Source organism: Triturus cristatus, chromosome 9 (assembly GCF_964204655.1).
Source record: "Triturus cristatus chromosome 9, aTriCri1.1, whole genome shotgun sequence".
NCBI classification, from domain to species: domain Eukaryota; kingdom Metazoa; phylum Chordata; class Amphibia; order Caudata; family Salamandridae; genus Triturus; species Triturus cristatus.
Genome location: NC_140592.1, coordinates 84,579,301 through 84,606,687, shown reverse-complemented (window position 1 = coordinate 84,606,687; position 27,387 = coordinate 84,579,301). Strand labels below are relative to the sequence as shown.

Genomic DNA, 27,387 nt, shown 5'->3' with positions numbered 1-27,387 from the left:
GAAATCTAGTATCTGGGGTCGAAGGTTTCGTAAAATATTTCCAAAATTTTAAAGATGATTAGAGCAACTGGGGCTCCTGGCCAAAATGGTATACCAATAACAAAGAGAGGGGAGAGGGAGGAATTAACGGTCCAGCATCCGTGCTCCCATATAGGACTATTTGCACAAAAAGAGGGTAGCTGATCCTTTAAAGAAGTCTGGTTGGGATGTATATGTATATGATGTGAGGGTATCTTCCTTATTGGAAAGTGTTGCTCTCACACATCCATGTGAGTGTCATGCTTCATCATCGGACTTAGCTCCTCGTGGGGCCGATGCTGGAAAGCCCCACCTTCCTCGTAAGAGGACTCTTTAGCAGAGAACTTTCCTCTTGGCCGCGATGATGCATTCAGGTGTGTGGGCATACAATAATGTGCGTAGTGAAAAAAGTGGTTAAATTGTCTTAAGCCTATAGATGACAGTCCACAATGAAGCTGATTGATGTTGCTGACTCCCACTGTCTCTCTGCTTGTAAGCTAGTTTTCATCATCTTGATGGTGGCATCTTGTGGTATGTTGATATAAAGAGCCTTGACATTGAGGGTAACTAGTAGGTTGATCTCCTGCTGGAAGATATGGTTCTTAAGTAGGTTCAGTACATCAGTTATGTCCTTCAGATATGATAGGTTTTCACAACCAAAGGTCTCAGAAAGTGATAACAAAATTTGCTCAGTGGTTCAAGGAGGGAATCAATACATGATATTGGTTGAACCAGGGGGTAGTGAGACCGCGCAGATTCCAAAGAACGGTTCCATTTTGAACCCCATATACAAGAACGGTGAAAGGACGGACTCTTCCTACTATCTCCTACTTGCCCTCTTGGACATTGATGCCACAGTCTGTCCCTTCACCCTCTTGTAATAACTTGAGTGCTGGGCGGAAGCAAATGACATAATTCCATCCTCCAGACAGGTTTTAGGGCAAACTCTTCTACACAGGATATGACCTCTGACCCTGCTCGCAGGCAGGTCGCTCCCCACGCCGCTGTACTGCCTCGGTTGTACTGGTGTTCATTCTGCTGCACTGCTTTGTCTGCAGTCTGCTTGACTGTATTTGCCCTGTTGTAACGTGCCTTTTTTACTCTCCTTCCTTGCCTTGTTGTAACTTGCCATTTTCTCTTCTTCCTTGACTGTATTTGCCCTGTTGTAACTTGCCGTTTTTTTCTCCTTCCTTGTTCCCACCCTGCTAATTCTGTGCCCTTATTGCCTTCTGTTCCCCCCGCCCGCCGTCCGTCACCCGTTCTTTTCCCGCTCTTCCCGCCGCTGCGTCCCCGCCCCCATGCTCACTCATTTGCCGCCCCGCCTCCCAGGTGCTCCTCCCTCCCAACTCCCCTTATATGGAGGCCTTCCCCTGGCACGCCGAAAGCACGCCTAAGGCAAGCCCGTCTGCGCCCGTCCGTGCCTGGACCGCGCGCAGCGCCAGAACCCCTGGCCCCCGCTACCGCCACAACGCCCATCACCGCAACGATGCCAGCACCCTCCACACGCTCAACACCGGACGACCACATACCTGCTTTCTGGCCGCCCCGAAGTGCACCCACGGACCTTTCACCTGCCGGAACTGCAGCTTCACCAGCATCCGCCCCGCCAAGCCGCCGACCAGGAAAGAACCCAACTACCTCAGATGCATCCTTCAACACCCGCTCCGCCCGCAAACACGCCGTTGAACTCTGGGACCTACTCGACTCAACCTCCCCAAACGTTGCCTTCCTGACGACTACCTGGCTGAACCCCGCCTCGGCACCCGACATCGCCATAGCCGTCCTGAAGGCTACAAGATCTCCCGCAGGGACCGCACCAACGGAGTAGGAGGAGGAATCGCCATCATCCACAGGAACACTCTCAGAGTCTCGACCAACACCGACGACACCATCAGCACCGCCGAACACCTGCACTTCCAGATCCACACTGATCCCAACACCACCCTCAGAGGAACTCTGATCTACAGACCCCCCGGACCCCGGCCTCAGTTCAGCGACTCCATCGCAGACTTCGTCAGCACACATGCCCTCGCTTCCACGAACTACATCCTCCTCGGTGACCTGAACTTCCACCTCGAGAACAACAAGGACACCAATTCCACCTCCCTGATCGACAACCTAGCCAACCTCGGACAACTCGTCACAACACCCACCCACTCAGCCGGCCACAAGCTCAACCCCATCTTCTCCGCAAGCCCCCACGTCTCCTTCAACCACACCACCGAACTCCACTGGACCGACCATCGCTGCATCCACTTCACCTTCAAGAAGCCCACCACATCACCCAACAGATGTCCCGCCGCTGCTGGAGCAAAGTCACCTAAGACCAACTAACCACCTCCCTCGCCCAGAGCCCACCCGCTGACCCCACCGACCCCGACACAGCCGCCCGCAACCTCAGACAGTGGATCGACGACTGCGCCAACTCCCTCGCCCCGCTCAAGAGACCCTCCAACAGTCACACCAGCAAGAAAGTCAGCTGGTTCACTGAAGACCTCCAGGCCTCCAAGCAAACATGCCGAAAACTGGAGAAGAAATGGCTCTGTGAACAAACACCAGACAGCTACGCAGCCTACAAGAACGCCACCCGCAGACACCATCACCTCATCAGATCCGCCAAAAGGGCCTCCTTCAAAGACCGCCTAGACGACAACGCACACAACAGCAAGGGGCTCTTCATCATCGTGAAGGAACTCTCCAATCCCAGCTCCAACACCAACGACGTCCCACCTTCACAAGACCTGTGCGACTCACTGGCCACCTTCTTCCACCGCAAGATCGCAGACATTCACGACCGCTTCAATGCCACGACCGCCCTGACAACCACCGAGACCTCCACTCCCGCAACCACTAACCGCCTGCTCGCCTGGACCAACATCACCGATGACACCATCAAGATCCCCGTCAGGCCCATGCCCACACCACATCTTCAACAAAGCCAGCACAGCCATCGCACCACACCTCCGGAAAGTCATCAAACATCTCCTTCGAGACCGCTTCCTTTCCGGAGAGCTGGAAACACGCCAAGATCAACGCCTTACTCAAAAAACCCAAGGCGGACCTCAAGAACCTCCGGCCCATCTCCATGCTCCCGTTCCCGGCGAAGATCATCGAGAAGACCGTGAACAAACAACTGACCCACTGCCTCGAGGAGAACAGTATCCTGGACCCTTCCCAGTCCGGGCTCCGCAGCAACCACAGCACCGAAACTGCCCTCATTGCCGCCACCAATGACATCAGGACCCTGCTAGACAACGGAGAAACAGCGGCCCTCATCCTTCTGGACCTGTCAGCCACCTTCAACACATTCTGCCACTGCACACTACGAACAAGAGAAGGCCCTGGACTGGACCACCTTCTTCCTCTCCGGCAGAACACAGAGCGTCCGTCTCCTCCCCCCTCCCCCCCCCCCCCCCTCCCCTTCCGCTCCGAGGCCACCGAGATCTGCGGCGTACCCCAGGGCTCATCCCTTAGTCCAACGCTGTTCAACATTTACATGGCACCACTCGCCCACGTCGCCCGACTGCTTGACCTCAACATCATCTCCTATGCCGACGACACCCAGCTGATCCTCTCCCTCATCAAAGACCCCCACACCGCCAAAACCAACCTCCACAAAGGAATGAAGGCCGTCGCCAAATGGATGAGTAACATCCGACTGAAGCTGAACTCGGACAAGACGGAGGTCCTCCTCCTCGGATCCACCCCCTCGGCCTGGGACGACTCCTGGTGGACGACCGCACTGGGAACAGCCCCAACACCCACCGACCACGCACGCAACCTAGGGATCATCCTCAACTCCACCCTCTCCATGACTAAACAGGTCAACGCCGTCTCTTCCTCATGCTTCAACGCCCTCCGCATGCTTTGCAGGATCAACAAGTGGATCCCCACCGAAACGAGAAGAACGGTCACCCAGGCCCTCGTCGGCAGCAGATTGGACTACGGAATCGCCCTCTACGCAGGAGCCTTGGCCAAACTCCTGAGACGACTGCAACGCATCCAGAACGCCTCTGCACGCCTGATCCTCGACATCCCTTGCCGCAGCCACATCACACCCCACCGAAGAGACCTGCACTGGCTCCCCGTCAACAAGAGGATAACCTTCAAGCTCCTCACCCACGCACACAAGGCACTACACAACACCGGACCAGCATACCTCAACAGACGACTCCGCTTCTACACCCCCACCCGCCAGCTCCGCCGACCCCGCCACAGTCCCCTGCATCTGAAGAGCGACCTCCGGCGGTAGATCGTTCTCCCACATCGCCGCAAACACCTGGAACACCCTCTCCACCCACCTACGGCAGACCCAAGACCTGCTGACCTTCAGAAGACTCCTCAAGACCTGGCTCTTCGAGCAGTAGCAGCACCCCCACCCCAGCGCCTTGAGACCCTCACGGGTATGTACTGCGCTTTACAAATGTTTTGATTGATTGAATATCATGTCCCTTTCCTACCTAACCCAACTGGCAAAGAGCAAGAAGCTACTCCCGCTCTTTGCCCATTTTGTGGACTATTCAGCAGCCTTTGACCTGGTAGACAGGAATAGCTTATGGAAGAAGCTTAGAGAATGGGGCCTCCCGGATACCCTGTTTCTAGCCATCATATATCTATATACCTCAGCCTGGGTCAGAGTCAAGCTTACTGCAACCACATTCTCTGGGAAGATCAGGACGGCCTCAAGCAAGAATGTGTGCTTGCACCCCTGTTGTTCAATCTGTTCACCATTGATTTGGGCTCAGCGCTGAAACAAGCATACCTCATCTCCCCCCCCCCACCCCAAAATTGGAAGGACTAAGGTTACAACCCTACAATACGCCAATGACCTCATCCTCGTGGACCATTCTAGAAGAGGCCTACAGAAAGCTCTTAATGCCTGCACAACTACAACAGCAACCAGCTCCAAGACCAAACTTCTAGCCTTTGGTAACGCTATTAAAAAAATAAACTTAGCTGGACCCTGGGGCCTCTATAAATCGAAATAGCCGACGCTTACAATCACCTGGGCGTCTGGATAATATCAAATGGAGGACTTAAAAAGCAACAGAAGCATACTTCTACAAAGGCCTAGTCAATAATTATCAGTGCATGCAAATTAAATAACTTTCTGGAAAGCCCGTCTACCGGCCCAATAAGACGGGTACTGGCCGCAACCCTATTACCAATGATTAAATATGGCCAGGAAGCCTGCCCAGGTTAGCTAGTTTGCATCATGGACAAATGCCAAGTCAAGGCATATAAAAGGGTCTTTACACTTCCACTGCACCTTCGAAGCTGACTGATAAGCCTGGAATTTAGCAAAGGAGGCCCACATGTGGGTGACCTTGGCGTCCTTTGTAAATTATTACTATAGGGTAGTGAAAGAGCCCCCTAACATCATGTTCATGTAAGCAGTACTTCACCCCATCTTTGCTCAAGAAGGGAATCCGTGGTCGCAATACCTACAGCTCTCAATTGACACCCTTCAAATTGATCAGACTATATTAAATAAACTGCAGCTCACATGTGTCACGGTGAAAATTACACTGAAAAAGGCAAACGACATAGACAAGCTTGAAAATTCAATAATTGTGCAAGCGGTTGGGCTGTCATGTTAATACACTGCCAGATTGCCTCAGACCACAACAGTATCTCTCTAGTACTCTTCGTAAAGGCTGCCTTAAATACATCACGTTTGCAAAGCTAATGGGCTTACAAACTAAGGGAGTAAATCCGAGATGGCTCCCACTCTTAAAAACTGTAATCTGTAGACTCTGCAACTATAAGTTCGAGTCTTTCAGCCACCTACTATGCTGGTGATCTTCACTTTTGCTACCATGCCTTACCCAGTGGTTCCCAAACTGTGCGCCATGGCTCCCTGGGGTGCCACCAAAACTATACAGGGGAGCCGCGCACCAAGCACTTTAATGCATTTAATGTTGAAGGGTCTGTTGCCTTCAGTTAAACTAATTAGACATAAACGCATGATGTTGATGATTTGCAAGTGACAAGCCTAAAGCTGTAAACGTAGTGCTTAATTGATGGCATGTCGACAGAGATGACCTCCATTTTTTACTAGATCCCCACGTTACAACACTCCCAAAGTAAGCGGAAAATGCATGATAAATGTTTAGACTTGATAATAGTTTTTTTTTCTTTTCCAAATGCATCTTACACCAATGCAAGTTATCAGTAAAGTACATTGGTTCTGTCAATAAACACATTATGTATTATTAGGTATTGACACTTGGACTTGAACCATAGGTACTTCCAGTACATATTTCTTTGAGTACACACACATTTCTAGACCGGCCTGATCTCTCCTTCAGCACAGGGAAGTAAAATACCATATGCAGCATAATGCCAATATTTGGAAGCAAGAAAGAGGGACGTTTAAAAATCAGAGGATTGATTTTGGCTTGCATTGATTGGGAGTCAATTTTAGGGAGGAGACAGCAAAAATAAAGCTTTATGTGGTTTAAAAAATCATGAGTCACGCTGCTGAGACAGGTGTGTTGGCACGTATGACATGGGGAGAAATAAAAGTGCATGCAAATATTCTTCAAGCGCAGAAACACTTTGACAATCGGGCCTAAATGCATAGGGGTGCTATCTAGCACTGCAAGTGGGATAAAAACGTTTGAGAGGGTACTCTAAAAAAAAAAGGCATGGGCAAAGAAGTGTAACTAGGAATATTTTATTAGAGGTGCTGCCCTAGTAATATGACACACTCTGCGTAAATGATTATAATACCTTCATCACAATTATTTTCAGGGAGACAAATGTAGGTACTCCAGAGGCCGGGCTTACATACCCCCCACCCTCCAAAAAAAGTAAACGTGGGGAGCCACGGGCAATGGCAAATGTTCAAGGGAGTCGCGTGTCCAAAAAGTTTGGGAACCACTGCCTTACACTGTTAAAAGCACTTTTTGTCACCCATGACACTCGAACGTGTAATGAGGACACAAATCTGGGGTTTACTATCACGGGGCTGTTGGAATTGGCAACATTCGGCAAATACATCAGCATTACATAGCAATGCATAGAAGTGGTGAGCAATGGCAGCCAATCTTACCCCTATAGACGGCCGGTATAGGAACTGGCCATTCATCGACAAATAACTGTGCCTGGCCTGCACGGCCAAGATACTTCTTGGTAAGACAATAAGTATCTTCAAGCACCTTATAGCATTGCGGGTAAAAAACTCTAACCTGCTACACATGGGACTCTGATGCTCTGTGCAAGCATTATAACAACCAGTCATCTTAACCCGGTTGCGAGAGATGAATGTTGGAAGATGATTTTAAGCATTTTGACTTTGATTAATAGCAGTTCAAGCAGAGTAGGGACACAGCACGCTCCCTGAGCTTATTCGGCCCACCTTGCCAGCCGCATAAGCCCTTTAGCAGCTAAAGCAGTGGCGTCCCGTATCATCTGCCAATTCAACCTCAACAAGGTGCCCAGCAGTTTTGCGGTCCAGACCATTTTGCTCACCACCCCAATGTCAAGGTCAATGGGCTGCCCAGTCACTACCCCCATACCCTGTTCCTGTCTATTCCACTGCGCCTTCCACTGTACCCCCAAATGACTAACTGAGGACCATCTGTCTGTTTTGCGGCAGAAAGTGCAAGTCCTTTTAGCTCAAGGGGGTGCCCATGCCAGAAGTAGGACATGCATGTTATTCTAGCTACTTTCCGGTTCCCAAGTGTTCGTCTCCTTTTAGGCTTAAGATCTTTCAACTTCTTCCTTCGCAAGGAAAGGTTTAAAATGCTCAACTGGGCCAAGGCATATCTGCGTGTGACCGGTAATCCAGTGATATCCCTTCCTGTGCAGATAGATGGATGCATGATTGTTCCGATGATCTCCATCTTTCCATGAAGGTTGCTGTGGAGATGAAGGCGTCAAAGATGCTGGTGAGCTCTGTGCTGATTAAGTTGGTTCCGAGGTTGAAGAAATGGTGTGGGCAGGGGTCAGAGGGCACCCCGGAGTGGAAGGACAACATAATGGCTGTGGCGGTCTGAGTAGTGAGTGGGGACCAGGTGGTGATCGTTTGGCTGATGTCTGCTGGGAGGTCGAGGGTGAGAGAGGTGGGTTGGGGTCGGAGTTGTAGATGGTGGCAATTTTGCTGTGGAAGTAGTCCAAGAGGGTGTCACTGAGTTTTTGGGAGGGGTGTATGGTGTTCTCTGTGGCTGTTGAGTTGGAGAATTCCTTAACTATTTTGAAGAGCTTCTTCGTATGGTTGTCTGTATTATCGATGCGGGCAATGATGGCTGCTCTCTTGATTTCCTTGAGGCGCAGTTGGTAGTTGCTGAGGATAATGTCTGCCGCCGAACATGAAACACATACTCTAGCACACACCCAGACCACTATACAGACCTGGCACAGTCTAGGCTTTTCGATCAATCTGACCAAATCCCAACTTCAGCCCCTTCAAGTACAGCCATTCCTCTGGGCCATCCTAGAGTCACGGGTTGGGAAAGCTTAGCCCAATCCAGCAAGAGTGCATTTGTTTCAAAACCTGCTACCTCCTTTTCAGTCAGATAGCCAGGTAAAAGTCAGAGCTGTGATGCACTTGGTGGGAATGATGACGTCTTACATAGCTATAATTTCTCACGTCATATTGCACATGTGCCCGTTGGAAGTATACTTAGTGGCACAATGGTCTCAAGGGTAGGGTCAGCTATAGGATCTAGTGTTGGTTTGGGTCCTCACACATCGCTCTCTATAATGGTGGAGTGCAAAGAACCTTTTGCAGGGGCAGCCCGCAAGAGACCATCACCATGGATGCCCTGCTCACCAGCTGAGGCGCGCATATCTAAATCCCTTTAGCACACAGGGAAAGTGGACATCTGCCGAGCAATCCCTCTACATCAGTCACCAGGTGTTGCTGGCTATCAAGCTCACTCTTCCATTCTCTCATACAGGACAAAACAGTCTTAGTCCGAACAGACAACACAACTGCAATGCTTTACATAAAGAAACCAGGGGGCACACACTCGCCTTAGTTGTCGACTGCAGCCCAAAGCATCAGGTGGTAGCCGATGTATCGCAGAGTACATGTGCTCATCCAACACATTGCCAGAGCGGACAACGATCTTGCAGACCTGCTCAGCATGATGCATCAACTAGTCCACGAATGGGAACTCCACCCCCAAGTCATACTCCTGTACTTCCTACATTAGTCCTGTTTGCCACCACTAAAAATGCGAAATTCCCAAATGTTGGCACCAGGATACCACACCCACATTCCATGATGCACTATGGATGAACTGGTCAGGGATATTTGCCTACTGTTTTTTTCCGTCTCTCCCACTCCTACCGTGTGTGGTCCGGAAACAGAGGCAAACATCCCTCACTCTCATCTTAGTGGCACTGACCTGGCATGTCAACCAAGGAACACCACCTGCCTTGAACACTCTAGTTCCCCACAAGAAGCTCCCCAAAAGACTGGGCCTTCTCACACAACACAACAGCACTCTCTGGCACCCCAACAGTCAGCAGCTCAACCTTGTAATATGCCTCCTAAGGTCTCAGAGTATGGTTAGCTCAAACTACCAGAAGAGTGCATGTGTGTTCTCGTGGAGTACCCAGGCCAACTATCTGAGCCTGCTACACAGCCAAATAGAAACGGTTTGTACAGTACTGATCTCCCTAAACATATCAATCCTCTCGTAGCAGCTCTACAGGACATTGTTTGCTACCTCCTTCACCTACAAAGGTCAGGCATTGCCTACACTACCGTAGCCGCCTACTTACAGAATAGACAACATACTTCATTGTTCAGAATACCAGTCATTAAGGCTTTAATAAAATTTCTCAAACGTACTATCCCACCCTGGACACCTCCTGTTTTGAATCTTAATATAATTCTCATGGACCCTCCTTTTGAACCACTACACTCTTGCCCACTGCAATTCTTTTCCTGGAAGGTTTTCTTGTAGCCATCACTTCCCTCAGGCGAGTCAGTGAGATACACGCTCTTACCTTGGAAGAGCCTTTCTTCCAAGTTCATCATTATAGGGTGATTCTCAGAACCTATACTAAATTCCTTCCTAAGGTAGAGTCTCAAGTTTTCACCTTAATCAGACATTCGAGCCCCCAGTCTTCTTTCCGCACCCAGTTACTGTAGCGGAACGTGCTCTACATACTTAAAATGTCAAGAGAGCTCTAATGCACTATATTGACAGGAAAAAACCCTTCTGTAAGACAGAACAGCTATTTGTGTCCCACTCCAAGCCGCACAAAGGACATGCCATTTCAAAAGCCGGTGTAGCACGTTGGCTGTATAAGTGCATACAGACTTGCTATGATTAATTTAAGAGATCCCTGACAACCAACCCCCCGCCCCATTCTTCGGTAACATACCACTAGCTAACATCTGTAAAGCAGCTGCTTGGTGCACCCCTCATACCTTTACCAAGCACTACTCTGTGGATGTCCTGGCCAGAAAGGTAGCTAAGGTTGGCCAGGCTGTCCTACGTACACTCTTTCAGTCTACTGCAATATCTTCAGGCGAAGCCACTTCTTTTTGCAGGGCTGCTTTACAGTCTATCCACAGCATGTGTATCTACATCCACACATGCCATGAACTGAAAATGTTACTTCTCCTATAAGCATCTGTTAGTGGCATGTAGTGCTGTAGATTCACATGCGTACAGCCACCTCCCCAGTCGCCTGTGGTTGTTACAGATATTCTTTACAGTGTCTCTATGATCCATCTCAAATCTCGCCCTTGTGCAGGAAAAAGCAATCTAACAATGGGGCTGATGCCCATGAGCATTACCACAAATAGGTGGTTTCACTAGGTCCAATGACTTGAAAAGACTTTCTTCGAAGAAAAACAAGTTGTATATATCGGAGCCCAACACTAGATGTCAGAAGTATGCACAGCATGTGAATCTAAAGCACTGCATGCCACGAACAGATGCTTACAGGGTAAGTAACATTTTCCTTTATGATATTATCAATCTGTACAACTGTGTTACCTAGTGTAGACAGATATATCATGGTGTATCATTGCCAACAATCTCTCATCTGATCTGGGAAGTGTTGTTTCTTCTAATGTCGCAGAGGGATGTGCGGCCCTCCATTTCATCAGTTGCTGGTGCAGTGTTCGAGATCCAAGATAAGACCAGTGTAAGCCTGGGTTTTACATGTCTCTCATTGCTCTTCTCGTTTCTAGGTCTTGCATATGCTCTCACTTGCAAGAGGTATTGTATACAATAAGGGGCTTGCAGCCCGCCTATTGCTTAACATTCGTTGGCTTTATCGTCACTCTTATTTACTGCCTTCTAATTGGCCAGCTTCACTTCCTCTTCTTTTGGCCGTAGCATGGACCAGGTACTGATTTCTTCAGCTTATTGCTGTTCTTCTGCTGACCATGCTGTGATTGTTGTACTATTTTTAGGTCGAGCCTAGGCAGTGCATGCGCGGTCTCTTCGAGACATGCTGTATTCACTCTGGGGGCTTACAGCCCACCCACTGCTTTTCATTCGTTTGATTCAGTGCCCTTTACAAATCCTTTTTTCAAATTGAATAATTTCTCTCCTTTTCATTGTTAGTTCCCTCCCAAGGAGCACACCCCCAGGGCTTGCATCCTTCCACTTCTTAGGATTTTAGTTACTGCCCTGGAACTATTTTTTTTTTATCTGAAACAGCAGTTCACGCAAGTGTTTGTGTGTTTCTCTTCATCAGCACAGCTCCCGCTTCACGAACGCTGCTCTTCATGTTTTAGCATGCTTCAGGAGGCCGCGCCCCTTTCTATTTATAGCATGCTTATTACATTTAGCTGGCCGTCGCGCTTCATCTTTCAGCAAGGCGGCCTTGAGTGCACCCTGCACACACCCCGCACACCTGCACTCCTTCTCACAAAGTCCTGCAGCACTTTGGACTCCCATCCCCATGTTTTTCTTCTCTCCTTCTCCAAAGAAGAGGAGGAGTTTGTCCAAGATGGCATCGTTGCTGCAGTCGGATCGAGTACTCTATAGAGTTGAAGACGAGAAGCATCTGCTTGTGCCGCTTTCGCAGCTCTGCTCCTGCCGGTATTGCGAAGTACCTTGCTCCCTGGAGTAAATTTCTCATTAGGTGAGTCTCAGTGGCTGGTGTGCAGTCCGAGCGATCCACTGCTGCACCTGTGCTGCAAACCAACCTACGGTTCTATTGGCTGTCTCAGTCATAGGCTGGGGTTGGCAACCCCTCCGATTGGACAGTGTCATGTGTTAGTGCCAAAAATGATCGGACCTGGTAGAAAACTGTTCTTCTGATTGGTCTTGAGTTTAGAAGTTTAGAGAGGGTGGTTGAGGTGCTGTTCCACACCGAGAATGGGTGGATTTAGGTGTTGGGCGATTGAGTGTGGGACAAAAGAGATGTCACTTGTTTTCGTGTCTCCTGTAGACTCCAACGACACATCCTAGTCACCGGGTGTCTTATAGGTCGCAGGGCATTTTTGGTCTCTTTGTTGACAGGGAGGGCTTCTGTCTGGCGTCTACAAAGACGATCACTGGTCTCCTGTCCATGAAGCGCATATCCCAGGCACAAGCTGTCCAAGATCACCATTACAGTAACCCTGCTTGATGTTTATTGTTATAAAGGTCCAGGAAAGGACAACAACCTCAGGGCAGATTGAACAATCTGATGGTTGTTTGGAGTGAGTGGTCAGTTCATGCATAGCTTCCAAACTCATATTGTTGGTGCCCGAACACACATCTATACCACTTTCAAAAGACAGATGAACTCGACGTATATATCAAGAAAGTTGTATAATATTAAAACTAAGAACAGTAGTGCTGTTAGAGGGCGGCCAGATGGGGTTTGTGCCCCAGTTCTAGTGTTTTTTCATGTCCCCTCCTTCGGCCCCACCAGCACGACAAAAAGACACTGTGTTTGCGGTAGTATGCAAGTCTATGTTTCCCTAAAATGTTTAAATCTCACTTTTGATGTATGTGTATATATTTATTCACTGAAAAAACCATAGGTTTCACGCACGTTATAGTTAGGAATTAGCATTTAAAAAACCTTGCTAATTCACTTAAAAAACCATAGGTTTCACACATGTTGTAGTTAGGTGGACATTTCACTCGTAAAAAACCAATGAAATTCCACTGTTATAGTTAGTTCAGATAACTATAACTCGCGCGCCCGCAATCCAGTGCTCATGACGTCACATATTTCATCACTCATGACATGGTCAGTGGCATCACTCATGACATCACTGATGACATCATCCTTGTGATAGAGTGGCGGTCGCGCAAGTTATAGTTATCTGAACTAACTATAATGGTGGAATTTCATTGGTTTTTTACGAGTGAAATGTCCACCTAACTATAACATGTGTGAAACCTATGGTTTTTTAAGTGAATTTGCAAGGTTTTTTAAATGCTAATTCCTAACTATAACGTGTGTGAAACCTATGGTTTTTTCAGTGAATTTGCAAGGTTTTTTAAATGCTAATTCCTAACTATAATGTGTGTGAAACCCATGGTTTTTTAAGTGAATTTGTACGTTTTTTTTAAATGCTAAGTTATGTATGTATTATATATTTTTTTTTAAGGTTTTTCACCGTGCGCGCACCCCGCGATTTTTTTAAGAAAAAATAAAATGGTCTTTCACCCTTCGGGGTCCTTTAGGGACCCCCTGACAAAGGCTAGGGGGTCAGGAACTCTCTACCCTGCCCCCTTTTCACGTTCCCCACCTCTCTTTTTCACTCTCGCACCCACAACAAACAAAATGGCGGCCGACACTTCCTGATTTCGACCGATTCGAACGTTGACTGACATGTAACCACCAATCAGAATTACGCTCGCGCACGTTAGGGTGCAGTGCGCAGCTATAGATATGTATGTGCTTTTAAATGCAATTTTCTCAGGAACTACTGAACAGATTGACTCCATATATGCAAAAGGCACTTCCCTGACCTGAGGACTACCTCTCTGCCAAATTTCAAGTAATTCTGTTCAGCCGTTCGGGCTGTACCTTCGACTAAAGGTCCTATGGGAAAATGCATGGGGAAAACGTGTTTTGGGACCCCCCTTTTTTCTCGGCCCCCGCTTGACGAATCACCCCGAGACTTTCAGGGTAGGAGCTCAGCGGAGCGCCCCATTAGTTTTGAAAATTTCGCGAGGATTCGTCAACCGGCGCCAAAGTTATTCAAAATAGAATTTTCAGATTTCCTATGGAAACACGGTCCTAACTATAACTATCTACTGGCGACCGCCAGTAGATAATAAATATATATGTACACAGCCATAAAACGTCTGATTTAAATATTTTAAGCAAACATCCTAAACACCCTCGTGCGCACACACTCTTTACAACTGCCCTTTACAGGTGGCTTCACTAGTTGTATCTGTGGCCCAATGTAGAGACACCACTAGTCAATAAATACTGTGTATAAACAGTTACTAGCAGTTGGTGTGGAGAACAAAGCATAATATGTCAAAGCTTCCACATTAAAGACGGCTGATGTTGCAGCATCCAGGACAATGTGCTGCATAGCTAAATAGTTATAAGGTCCCAAAGGTGAAACCTATTGGCTATTCCAAAGCTTGTTATTTTTTATTCTTCCCTTGTAGTCCTTGCCTCCCTCCCACCTTCTCGTTGTCCGAGTTGATTTTTCCCTCTCACCACCTCATTGTCTGTCTGGCTTCTTCCCTTTCACCCTCCCACTGTAGGTGTTGGCGTAGTAAGCACACTGTCCCCTTAGTATGCACACTGGCCCCTATAAATTAAGAACCATGGTGAATAACTTGCATTCATATCTTAATGAAAGCTGTTATCTCGGTGATCTCCAGTTCTGCGGCATTTGGCCTTGCTAATTGTTTGAGCTGGATGTTTTCAAATGGCAAACTGATCGTTGCCTTTGCCTGCACTAAACGTGCTCACTCTATACGAGTGCAAGCCGCGCAAGGAGGCTGCAGTTGCATTAACTTCATTGTGGTTTCCTGTCCTACAGAACTAGGGGAGTCAGTAAAAGTAAAGAACTTTCACACTGGGCATGAAATAAAAGACCATGTTCCTTTATGAATGTCCCCAAATGTATTCATTTACAATACAACCTACAGAAAATTGTCTGTATTCTTTGGTGTGCGTACATGGGAAAGTTGAAGGCGCAGTGCGGCCCCTAAGAGATTGGTACTATTCTTTTGAATGATCAAAGTGCAGTGCTCGTACATTGCACGCATGCATGATGGACTTTTAACTTAAACGCTCGCTGCTGAAATATGCAGCGATCCTTAGGGCACAAGTTGAAATCCTAGCAAGTTCTACTCACCTTTCTATCTATTCAATGTTCTTTGCGACGCATAGAGATATAGAACATTTAAATGAAACTCAAGTGCTGGTACACAGTACCCGGTACCGGACAGTACCGGCCCATTTAAAGCACTGCTCCAAACACAAGTTATTACTTAAATGTGAATAATTTTTAAGGTACATTAATGCAGAAGACGTAAAAACAAGACGAGTACAATTTCTTCTAAAACATTTTTGGTCATCAGCAGAACTGAAATACTTGTTTGGAAGGCTACGGATAGGTCTACTCAAGATTCGATACATTGGGTTTGTGCGAGGCCCTGGATTGGGGGAATGAAACATCAAATGAAGGAACAGCATTGAAACGCAACCCGCTCCATCATTTACCTGCATTGTAATGGAAAAGGCTGGCATACATGGTCAAAATAAGAACACTAAATGGTGCACTTCTGTTTGTATGCGGCTCTTCCCCCGTGCCTTTGGCTGCAGAGCAGAGTAAAGTGATGCCTCCACATCTTCGGGATAGATGAAAACACCAGTGTATGAATTTTTCTAGGTTAAAATGGGAAGACAAAGTAACTTTTGAGGAGTCCAGGAACGTGATGCACTTTTGTGTATGTTTAAGACGGGGAGAAGAGAGAATCAGCCTTATTAGGATAAAACATTAGTTTACACTTTTTTGTGCTTATCTTGCTATTTATTTTGTTCAGATCACCTAATGAATTATATAACTGGTCTTATTACCTATAGAGACATCTTTGTGTTTGTTGTCCTAATTGCCAAGCTCTGGGCCCAGCAGAAGAACAATTACATGAGGTTTGCTAAACCACCAGCAGATTTTCTCGACAAGAGGAATCAGTAACCACCCCGTGCACCACAGGTTTCAGATTGACCCCAAGTAACAGACCATTCCTTCATAGGTACATGGCCTGCTCTAGGGAGGTGCGACAGCACCAGGCGCTGACTTCGGGTGGGGGCGTCATGTTTGCAAGCATATTATGGTTTGAAAAGCACCTGCTGCTGCATTCCTAGCCTCCAGCAATTTTCAGGCAACAATAAAAATGTCAGGATAACTCGGGTGATTAATGTTCTTCCTAGAGAGAGTTTGGAGGTTTGTCTAGTGGAAGTTTTGACTCTTGGTAAGGTAGCACTGTGGGTTAATATGCCTGCTGCAAACAACGTGTACCATGCAGATCACAAAGTGCATATTGTTGGAAATGGGGTGTGTGGTTAGCTAGCATATTCACCCACGCCAGGCAGAACCCACCACTCTAGTCAGGGTAAGGGAGTTACATGCCCAAGATACCCCCTTGGTAGCTTGGCAGAGCAGTCCAGCCCATCCCCGAGGCAATGTGTAAAGTGTTTGCGCAACACACACACCCCCACACCAGAGACACTCTAAACACACCACAAAAGAGACTCCACACAACATTATAGGAAACATATCTCATATATTGTATATAACACATAGACCACAACCACATAAATCAATAATTACTTTGCCAACTAGGCATATAATGTACATTCTGAAATAATACTGGTTATCCTGTCCTTGCAAGGTAAAAACATACCATAACATTCAGACATGAATATGAAGAAGTTTGATTATACCAAAAAAACACATGAATCACCATATACACATTAGTACTGACAATCTCACCCTAAAGCTGTAGGTCACAGCTTTTCTTTTTTTTTAAATTTTTTTAAAATTATTTTTATTAAAAACAGGGCATCTACAATACACATGATCTGTACAGCTCGATATCCTGGCCACACCAATACATTTTTATCTGTATGAAAGCATTACGTGGACACAACTCCAGTGCACTTCCGGCAACAGTCCCTCCTACCTCCCCCATCCCCTGTCCTCCAACATCTCTAATCTGACCTTTGTACATTATCTAAGTCTGGTGGGTCACAAATATTCCCTCTGAATTTATTCCAGTATCCCCAGACTCTTGCCCATTTCTGGGGGCACCCTCGATGCACATACACCGCCCTTTCTGCTACCATGGCTTCATCCATGTCCTTACACCAGTCTCGCAGTGTAGGTCCCTCAGTCGATCCCCACCTCCGTGCAATATTCCTTTTAGCAACCACGTTTCCCATCGTTACCCAGTCCTGCGCTGGGTGGGTTAGATCAGTCGTCTCCCATATGTTTTGGTTCTGGAAGCACTGATTCCGCCACGGTTTGTGACATAGTCCTCATTATCTTGATCCAATATGCCCTAATTTTCGGACATTCCCATATCGTGTGATAGAAGGTGCCCTCCTCCCCACAATCCCTCAGACAAAATTGGTGTGCTGCCATTCCTATTTTAGAGAGGGTCACTCTAGTATAATATGTACGATGAAGTACTTTCAATTGTATCAGCCGCAGGCGTGCCGGTATGGCCACCTCCCGAGGGGATGAGAGCGCCTCCTGCCACTCACCATCATCCAGCTCTCCCAGGTCTACGACCCATTTCCGTTTAGGTGCCACCATAGGGTCCGGCAAATTGTTCACAAGCTTACGATAGGTGAATGAGGTGGCCCTTTTATGCATATATTCAGTTAGTAATCTATCCTCCAAGGGTGTGGCCTCAGCCAGGATGGTACCTGCGGGTATTGTTGCCTGTAGCGCGTGTCTCACGTGCATATATCTATATAATTCCGACACAGCAAGTTTGTACTTGGCCTGCAAGTGTTCAAACGGTATTAGCGCGCCCTGTTTCCAGAAATCCCCCACCGTGGATATGCCTATCACATCCCATTTATCAAAGCCTTTACTATTCTTCAGCCGCCCAAGACGCCGAGATGTCCAGAGCGGTGTCATTTGCGTAATAACCCTTCTCCAACCTAACCTGGCATGTGCCTCGTACCATATACGAACCGTGTTTGCTGTTGGCCCAATCAACTGTTTGGATTTTGCTCTATTATACAGCACGGCCATGACCCCCTCTTCTCCTAGGCCCTGCCTATCCGCCTGAAACGCTGGATCATTATGAGGAGCGTGCAGCCAGCTATTAATAACTTTCAATTGGGCCGCCCAGTAATACAATTGTATATTCCGGAGGGCTATACCCCGGTCATACCAGCCTCGGACCAACTTTTCCTGTCCAATGTGCGCCGGTTTATTCCCCCAGATCAGCCCCGAAACTTCAGACGCAATTGTTTTAAAATAGCTTAGCGTTACTGGAAACGGGGTGTTCTCCAAAGCATACAAGAACCGTGGGAGTGCCAACATTTCAAAAAGTGCCGGTCTCCCCAGCATTGATAACGGCAGACCGCGCCACACTAACGCGTCTTGCTGAAACCGCTCCATGAGAGGTCTAAGATTGCGCTGCACGAATTCTTCAGGTGTAGATGTAATATGAATACCTAAATATTTGAAGGTCGTCTCTGCGACCTGCAACTGGCAATTCCCCGGGAGCAGCGGCGTCGGGCCATGCAACACAAACAGGACCGATTTGGACCAGTTAATTGAGTACCCCGACACTCTCCCGAATACTTCGCAAATATTTAAGAGCGTTCGGGGGATGCCAGATATAACAGGACATCATCCGCATAGAGGGATATGCGGTCCTCCCAGTGTGGCGCCCATCTAAGTCCACGAATCATCGGTTCCCATCTGATCCATGCCGCCAGCGGCTCCAACACTAATGCGAAGAGCAGCGGAGACAGCGGACATCCCTGGCGCGTTCCCCTCGCCAGTGGGAAGTCTCCTGAGATGTGACCATTGACAGCCACATGTGCTATAGGTTTAGTATAGAGCATCTTTATCCACGCACAGAAGTTGGGGCCAAAGCCAAAATGCCTGAGGACTGCAAAAAGATACGGCCACTCTACCATATCAAATGCCATTCGCGCGTCAAGAGAGGATGGCTGCTGGTTCCTGAATGTGGGACACGCGCGCCATCACTCCCTGCAACCGCCGCAAGTTCAAAGCTGTGCTCCTATTTGGCATGAATCCAGACTAATCCGGATGTATTAGGGTTGCCAGGTGAGGGGTCAACCGTGCTGCCAACAGCTTGGCCAATATTTTAGCTTCCGCGTTAATTAATGAAATCAGACGGTAAGAGGAGCACTCCTCAGGAGGTTTTCCCGGCTTTGGGATCGTCACAATGGTGGCTGTTCGTTGATCTCTGGGAAGCTCCCCCGCCGCCAGGCTTCCGAGATACATATTCAAAAGAAAAGGGGCCGTCACTGCGGCTGTCTTCTTATATAGTTCGGGCAAACCATTAGGACCCGCTGCCTTACCCGATTGTAGGGAACCTATGGCCAACTACACTTCTTCGACTGTTAGGTCAGCTTCCAGGAGGAGGGCTTCTTCTAGGGATAATCTGGGCAACTTAATGTCCTTGATGTATGCCTGCGCCTCTGTTGTGTCTATAGTCGTCTGCGATGCGTAGACCTGCTTAAAATGCCCGGCTAACGTGGTCACTATCTCCTCTGGCGCATCCACCAATGAGCCACCTGGCGTCTGTAGCCGTGCTATCGTTCTCTGTGCACGTTCCTTTTTATCGAGCCAGGCTAGGAGTTTATTAGCCTTATCACCCAGTTCATATACTGTGTGGCGCGTGGCTTGGATTCGTGGCCTAGTCGTCTCACACTGGTGGTCCCTAAATTCACACTGTTTAGCATGCAGTGCCTGTGATGTCGCTAAGGACGGATTCTGTGAGTGCTGCTCCGTAGCAGCTCGTAGGTCCGATTCGATGTTGTCTAATTCAGCTTGCGCCGCCCTCTTATGCCCCGCAACCGAGGAAATGATCTGACCACGAATCACCGTTTTATATGCTTCCCAAAGAATACCCGGGGACTTGACTGAGGAAGCATTCTCCTGGAAGTAATGCCGTGTTGTTGCGACTACGTCTTCTGATATCTTAGGGATTTGTAAATATCCCGGATACACCGGGTAAACACGCCTCTGCGCTTTATGGTGACGCGTATAGGTTGACAGTACGGGGGAGTGATCTGTAATACCCCGCGGGCGAATCTCAACATCTGCCACATTCGCGAGATCTTCTAGGTCACAGCTTTTCTGTGTTACTATTAGGGTTATGCAGTAATCGGTCTTCCACTTAGGGAGCAGAAGCAGCTGTATGTCTACTATGGTGAATACAGCAATCCACAGAAAGGAACAGTCGACGAGCCCTCTCTGGCCTCCCAGACCACAGCCAATGCTAATACACTGTAGGGCGACAGGGGGAATCCTCACATGGCTTCCCACCTTCCTTTGGTAGCGGTCCGCTGTCAGCAGCTAGGGAGTGCCTCCAACACGGCTCTCTGTCACTCCTCCCCACTGGCAAATGAAGCTGACATCACAGGGGAGCCCCAGGTCACCACAGCGATGTGGGGGCCGTGCCTCAGTCTTCTCGCAGTGCTGCGGCACCTCCGTGACCCCACAGGATCTGTGGCCTCGATCCGAGCTGGCCCTCAACAGAGGCTGGGGATCTGCGGTGCACGTCGCGGTTCCCCTGGGAGGGGGGGGCCGCGTTGTAGGCAAGCACAGGTCCCAGAAGAGTGCAGATCAGAGTGGACTGCTTGATTTGATGCAAGCACCCTCCACACACCAGTTTCTAAACAAAGTTGATTTGCTCAATGTAGCGCTCACCACATGCTCCACTAACTGTCAGAAATCTTGCCAAGAGGAAAGGAATCCTTTAGAACGCTGGGATTCCCACTGCACGGGGGTGAGGCAAGTAGCTGACGCAGGCCGGACTCACTAGTCCTATGGCCTTTGGTAAACTTGCACTTCAGAACCCCTCACCAGAATAGGGGAAGGGGGAGACAAGCCCACAAACCCCTGGAGAACACTGGGGACACCAAGCAGGAAGGTAGGCAGCAGGCCAGCATATAAGGGCCCTTGAGTAAAGTGGCAGATCCTCCTTGTGACCTAGCAGGCCACAGGTCAGCACAATAAGCAATCCAGTCCAATAATGGCTCCTCCTGGCACCATAACAATTCCTTCTGGTGCAGCATGTATAGCCAGCCTCGTCTGGTTACAATTCCCACACAGTGTCTAAAATCATGGGGTCACAGCCCCTGTACTTATACTCACAAAGTCTTTGTTCTGGGGGTAACTTCAAACAAACTTTGAAAATGCACAACACCCCCATTCAATCCCCAGCCCTGGCTCCAGACGCACTACAGGCAGGCCCAGCCCTATTTAGGTGCAGGTGACAAGTCCTCCCTGCACTCTAGCTCAGGAAGGCTAATCAGCCTGGTGATGGGCCATCAGGATATGCAGGTCACACCTCCGCTCCCTTTGTGTGTCCGTCTAGAGTAAATGCACAAACAGGTCCCTGTCGGTCTAAGCCTGACATTGACTGGAGACAGGCTGCAAAGCATAAAGAGTCATAAGCATACAGAAATGCCCACGTCTAAAAGTGGCATTTCTAAAATAGTAATATAAAATCCGCTTTCACCAAGAAGCAGGATTTATAACCACCATTCCAAACATACCAAACTTGGCAATGCTACTCCTTCCAGATTAGAAATTACCACTGAAACACATATATCAGGGAATTCCCAATGCAAACCTATGAGAGGAGCAGCCTCATAGCAGTGAGAAACCAAATAGGCTGTTTGGCACTATCAGGACATGCCCCACAACAAAGGCACATGTACTACCTTTTACCTACACAGCGCCTTGCCCATAGGGCTACCTAGGACCTACCTTAGGGTTTACCTATATGTAGTAAAGGGGAGTTTCAGACTTGGCAAACACTTTAAATGCCTTTTTGAAACAGAAGGGGATGGGAGCACACTGCTACCTCCCAGCAGAGTTCGCCCCTTTGCATCCTGGTCCATGCAGTTCAATTTAAATGCTTACTTGAAATTTTGCAGAGTGTCTCACCAAAGTTGGTGCAGGTTAGTGCTGTTAATCTCTAGACACATGTGTTTCTGGATTTCATCCTTCTTCAGTAGAGATAAAACGAAATTCTTCTGGGGTTTGCTGAGAAAGCTGCCACTTTGGTGAGACACTCTGCAAAATTTCAAGTAAGCATTTAAATTGAACTGCTTGTACCAGGATGCAAAGGGGCGAACTATGCTGGGAGGTAGCAGTGTGCTCCCATCCCCCTTCTGTTTCAAAAAGGCTCCCTTGAGCCACTGGGCTGATGAGCTCATGGGAGGCACCTGTGCGCCAGGGAGAGGTACAGAGACCTGAGAGGATTGTGGCAGCTTTCTCAGCAAACCCCAGAAGAATTTCGTTTTATCTCTACTGAAGAAGGATGGAATCCAGAAACACATGTGTCTAGAGATTAACAGCACTAACCTGCACCAACTTTGGTGAGACACTCTGCAAAATTTCAAGTAAGCATTTAAATTGAACTGCATGTACCAGGATGCAAAGGGGCGAACTGTGCTGGGAGGTGAGGTTCTGGACTTTTAAAAGTCCAGAGGTGTCAGGGAAACAACACCCAAAGACCCCTGAGTTCCTCCTGTCTCGGTGCACAAATAAACAGAGACACGGGCTTCTCGATGGTGGCGTCAAAGACCAAGGTTTATTTACTGCAGGGACACAGAAGTCATAGGAACCACACAGAGGCAGAATCTACGAGACTGTTCGAATTGCATTAAGTGGGTTGTTCCTTAAATACACGAAAAATGTCTTTAGGCGACATTACATGAATATTTCTCATGCCCTACCCGGTATCCCAAATAAACAGTAAATAGACATCAAACAATAATTAGTCATAGGTTTTCGGTATTCGATCAGGTCCCCTTGTCAGTTTTCCATTCTTTACCCGATCCTCCCCATCATAAAAATCGTAACCTCCCCATTGTAAAAGTCCAGAAGGAGAGGAGCAGAGCCAGATGCAAAGGATTGAAAAGTAGGATAAGAGGTGTTTATGGATCATAAACGGGCATGGCTACCGTCTTCGGCCTTTCAGTCAGGACAACGGACACGAGAACCAGTATAGCAGGACTGGCCTCAGGCAAGGGAGGCAGCTTGATTCTGCCTAGTCATGCAGCGTCAGCCTTTCTCGGGGCTCGAGCTTACGTGTCCTTAACAAGGTGACTCTGTCGGGGTCATTGCCCGTTCATGGACTATGTGAGGGCAAGAAACAAAATGGATGCCGTAACTAAAATGGATGCCATGACTTTACAACAGAATGCCCTATTTCTCAGTGAATTCATGCTAGTTGCGTAGCGAAAACACTGTCATGTATGTAATGGATCATTTGCGGTTCATTGGTACCAAAATCGTGTCAGTACTTCGATACCGATTTCACGGGTTCGGATCGCTACAGAACCTCAGACCGTCCTTTTGCCCTTACATAGGCAATAACTTACTCTATGTCAGAGTCCATTTCTATGTTCATCAGGTCACTGATATGTTGTTGAAGCATTACTCTATCCCGTGGCGTATCTCTAAAATAAGGTGGTCTTCTTACGCATGTTGAAATGCAGAGATTACATAAGGCAGGACCACACTGAACAATGAGACAGCACGAAAATAAAAATACCAATGCAACAACCTTCCATCCCCACGCAGACAACAGGCTCCAGAACCATCCCATTAATGACCAGTCACCTTCCTCTACATGAATAGAGTCAGAGATTTTGTGTGACTTAGAGATGGCCTTGTATACTGTTGGTGCATTATCTGGGATAAAAACACAGCAACTCGATTGGATCATTTTACACACTCCACCTCGATCTGCAAGTAACACATCAAGAACCATACGGTTCTGTAACGTCATGAGGCGATCCGCTTGAAGCTCAGCTGTCAGGTTACTAAGGGCACCCGCAGTTTCGGTGATAGTGGATTCAACTACCCGTGTTAGTTGACGTAAGTTTCTACTGTTGGCCATAGGCCCCCAGAACGGAAGGAAACCTTTGAAGAAGTCTCCTGCTTCTTGGCCAGCAGTATCTTCTTTACTGAAAACACCTCTCACAACTCTAGTTTTGTGATAGTCCGGTGCAGCAGTGTATGTCGGAGGTAGCAGTTGAGCGATATAACATGAGCCTGAGAAGTCAGCAGGCAGCCATGTGTATGCTCTGTCTTGGCAAACAAAATAGGTACCCTTAGCAGCTAAGAATGCAGGGGAAGACTGTGACGGGAAAACATATGTTTCGATACAGTCACTCTTCCCTAGTCGAGCTTTCGGATTCCTCCCATTTCCTTGCAAACAGACCTGACCTTGGTGGGGTACGACCCAGATCGGAGTTGAGCTTTTACGTTTGTTCTCACCCAGAGTAATACCATATTCCGTAACATTCCAACCCATGTAAACTCGCAATTCATCCTTGGGAATGAACGGAGTGTTATTGACATCTCTAACCATGTCAGTGATTCCTTTTACCAAGGCTCTATTAGCAGAGTTCTACCGAGTGGAACGCGGAGGTCGTGGAGGATAGGTCTCTAGGGCATAAGCGAACATGGTCTGAAATGCCCAGAATGATCCATTATAACTAAAGGGCAGAACCAGATAAGGGATGCCCTTGTCCATGGTATGTGGTATCAAGCCACACACCCAGCAGTTTGTTGTGTTAACTACTAGTTGATGTTGGTGCAAGAGCTGAATGAAAGTGTTATTTATAAACTCAGAGCGTCGAGCTTGCTCGTGGGCAGGAAAAGGATGGAAAGAGTGAAGAGAAACAACAGTCGGAGAAACAGGAACATGGGGAGATACTGTAGATGTAACAGGTGTAAAGATCAACTGAATACCAAAAATAATTCCGCCTACCAAAGTTATCAAAACAATTAGAAGTGTCAGAGTACATTGCATTAGAAAACATTTGCTATATAATATGTCATATAGCTTTGTCTTGTGCACATTTATGACATTAACCCGTCGCAGTTCAGGAAGCTCCATCTTCTACAACCGTTCGCAACGGATGGTTTGTACCTGTTAAAAACTTGCCTCTGTTTACCCTGGGAGTTCCCAAGATAGACAGAAGAAACCGACCTTATGTCTGATTCCCTGCAAATTAAAACAAGGCACACGTTACGACCCTACGGTAACCCAGACGGCAAGGTGAGAGAAACAATAAAAACAAAAAGATAAAAATTTGAGCAAACTTCCTGACTGAATGGAATGCAGTAAGATCAAAACAGTTTTCAAACAGAAAGGTAATTATGCAATGTTATTAGTTCATAACATGAGAACGTAGATTATATCTGTACTTTACTGATCTTGTCTTGAAATAGCTGGTCTACAGGTGCGGAAATGTTCGACTCCACAGGTGACAAATGTTCACTTTGTACGATACTCGGTCCAGGATTCAAAGGAGCGGTTCCTGCTGAGGTGTCAAAGTTCTGTGTTTCAGTTCGTGGGTGGTCCGTTATATACTCTGCATCACTGAAAGGGATGTGCCTAGGAACAGGTTCTGTCTCGGATATGCCAAATCCCTGTCTAACCCAGTTATCATAGGGGAGTGGGAGAGGGACACGCTTCGTATGGCTAGCGTGCACCCAATTCTTCCTTCCAGCTAGGCGTACAGCAGTTCTTGTTGTGAGGAGTACCTGGAACGGACCCACGAATCTTGGCTGGAGGTTCCGAGTTCGTTCAAAGTTCCGTACTACAACTTGGTCGCCTGGTTTCAACGTGTGGCCTGGACTCTCTGGCAGTTTAGGCAAGGATTCAAATACCTGTTGATGAATAAGGCTTAATTTAGCAGTCAGGTCATAAAGATAATCAATCAACATTGGGTATTCAATCTGTTTGAATTCCTTTGGCCTAGGGACTCCCCAAACATTAGCAGGACGACCGAACACAATTTCATATGGGCTAAGCCCTACTCGAGAGTGTACAGTCGCTCTGGTGGACAATAGAGCTAAAGGCAGTGCATCTGGCCAAGATAGACCAGTGGAAGCTTGAATTTTGGCAAGTTTTAGTTTCAGAGTGCCATTGTACCCTTCAACCAAACCCGCTGACTGCGGGTGATTCGCACTGTGAAATTTTTGGGTAATACCTAAACCCGTACACACACTCTTCATAACTTTCCCTACAAACTCACTTCCATTGTCCGACCAAACAATCCGTGGCATACCATACCTGGGGAAGTACTCTTTAAGGAGGATTTTGGCAGTGGACATAGCAGTGTTGTCCTTTAACGGATATGCCTCAATCCATCTTGAAAAGGCACAGACTACCACTAGGATGTATTTAAGATTGTTACACCTATCCATGTGGATGAAATCCAACTGAATCACTTCAAAGGGACAAGAAGGGGGAGCAAAATGACCAGTTGGGGTTGGGGTTCCCTTGCCAGGATTATGCATCAGGCATATCATGCAGTTTTTCACCACTCTTTCCGCACACTTAGTAATTCCATCGTTCTTCCATACTGGAGCTAAAATTTTACAGATCCCTTTCGAACTGATGTGCGCTGCTCCATGCGCCATCGTGACTACTGCGAGCACATACGCATCAGGTAACATCCAACGCTGCTGTTCAGACAAATCAACCCAACATCCACTTGAATCCATTTTACCCGTTTTCTCCTTCCATTCATTCTTCTCATTTTCAGTTGCTTCATTCTGGATTGCTTTCACACTTTCAATCGTATTCTCACACATTCCTGATTCAGCAATCCATCTTGCAGACGTTGCAACGTACATTCGGCTCGTCATGTTCTTGGCCGTTTCTTTAGCGACCTCATCAGCAAACGCATTCCCACGGCCAACATCATCCGTAATCTTTCGATGTGCACTGCACTTCACAATCGCAACTTCATTCGGTAGGGTCAGGGATTCCAATAGATCGCTGACTAACTGTCCATGTTGGATCTTAGTTCCATGGGACGTGAGAAAACCTCTTTCTTTCCAGAGACGTCCAAAGCTATGTGCTACGCCGAAGGCGTATTGGCTATCAGTAAACACATTCACTCTCTTTCCCTCAGCTAAAACACACGCTCTTGTTAATGCAATTAATTCTGCAGCTTGGGCAGAATTCTGACTTACTCTTGCAGTCTCAACAATCGTACTCAAAGTCGTAACTGCATACGCGGCCGTCACATCACCATTCTGTAGTTTAAAACACGACCCATCAACATATAAGGTGCCGTCTGGATCTAGTAACGGAGTATTTTTCAAATCAATCCGACCTTTTGTCTCTTCCTCAGTTCTAAAACAGCAATCATGGGGCTCTGAATCACTCGACTCCTGAGTAGACGGCAACAGCGTTGCTGGATTCAATATGTTGC

The 27,387-nt window shown here is 47.5% G+C and overlaps 1 protein-coding gene across 1 annotated transcript in view; it reads left to right on the top strand.

Moving 5' to 3' along the window:
* TATDN2 (TatD DNase domain containing 2) overlaps positions 1–27,387 on the top strand; it is a 536,295-nt gene that overhangs the window by 420,821 nt on the left and 88,087 nt on the right. The window lies entirely within an intron of this gene.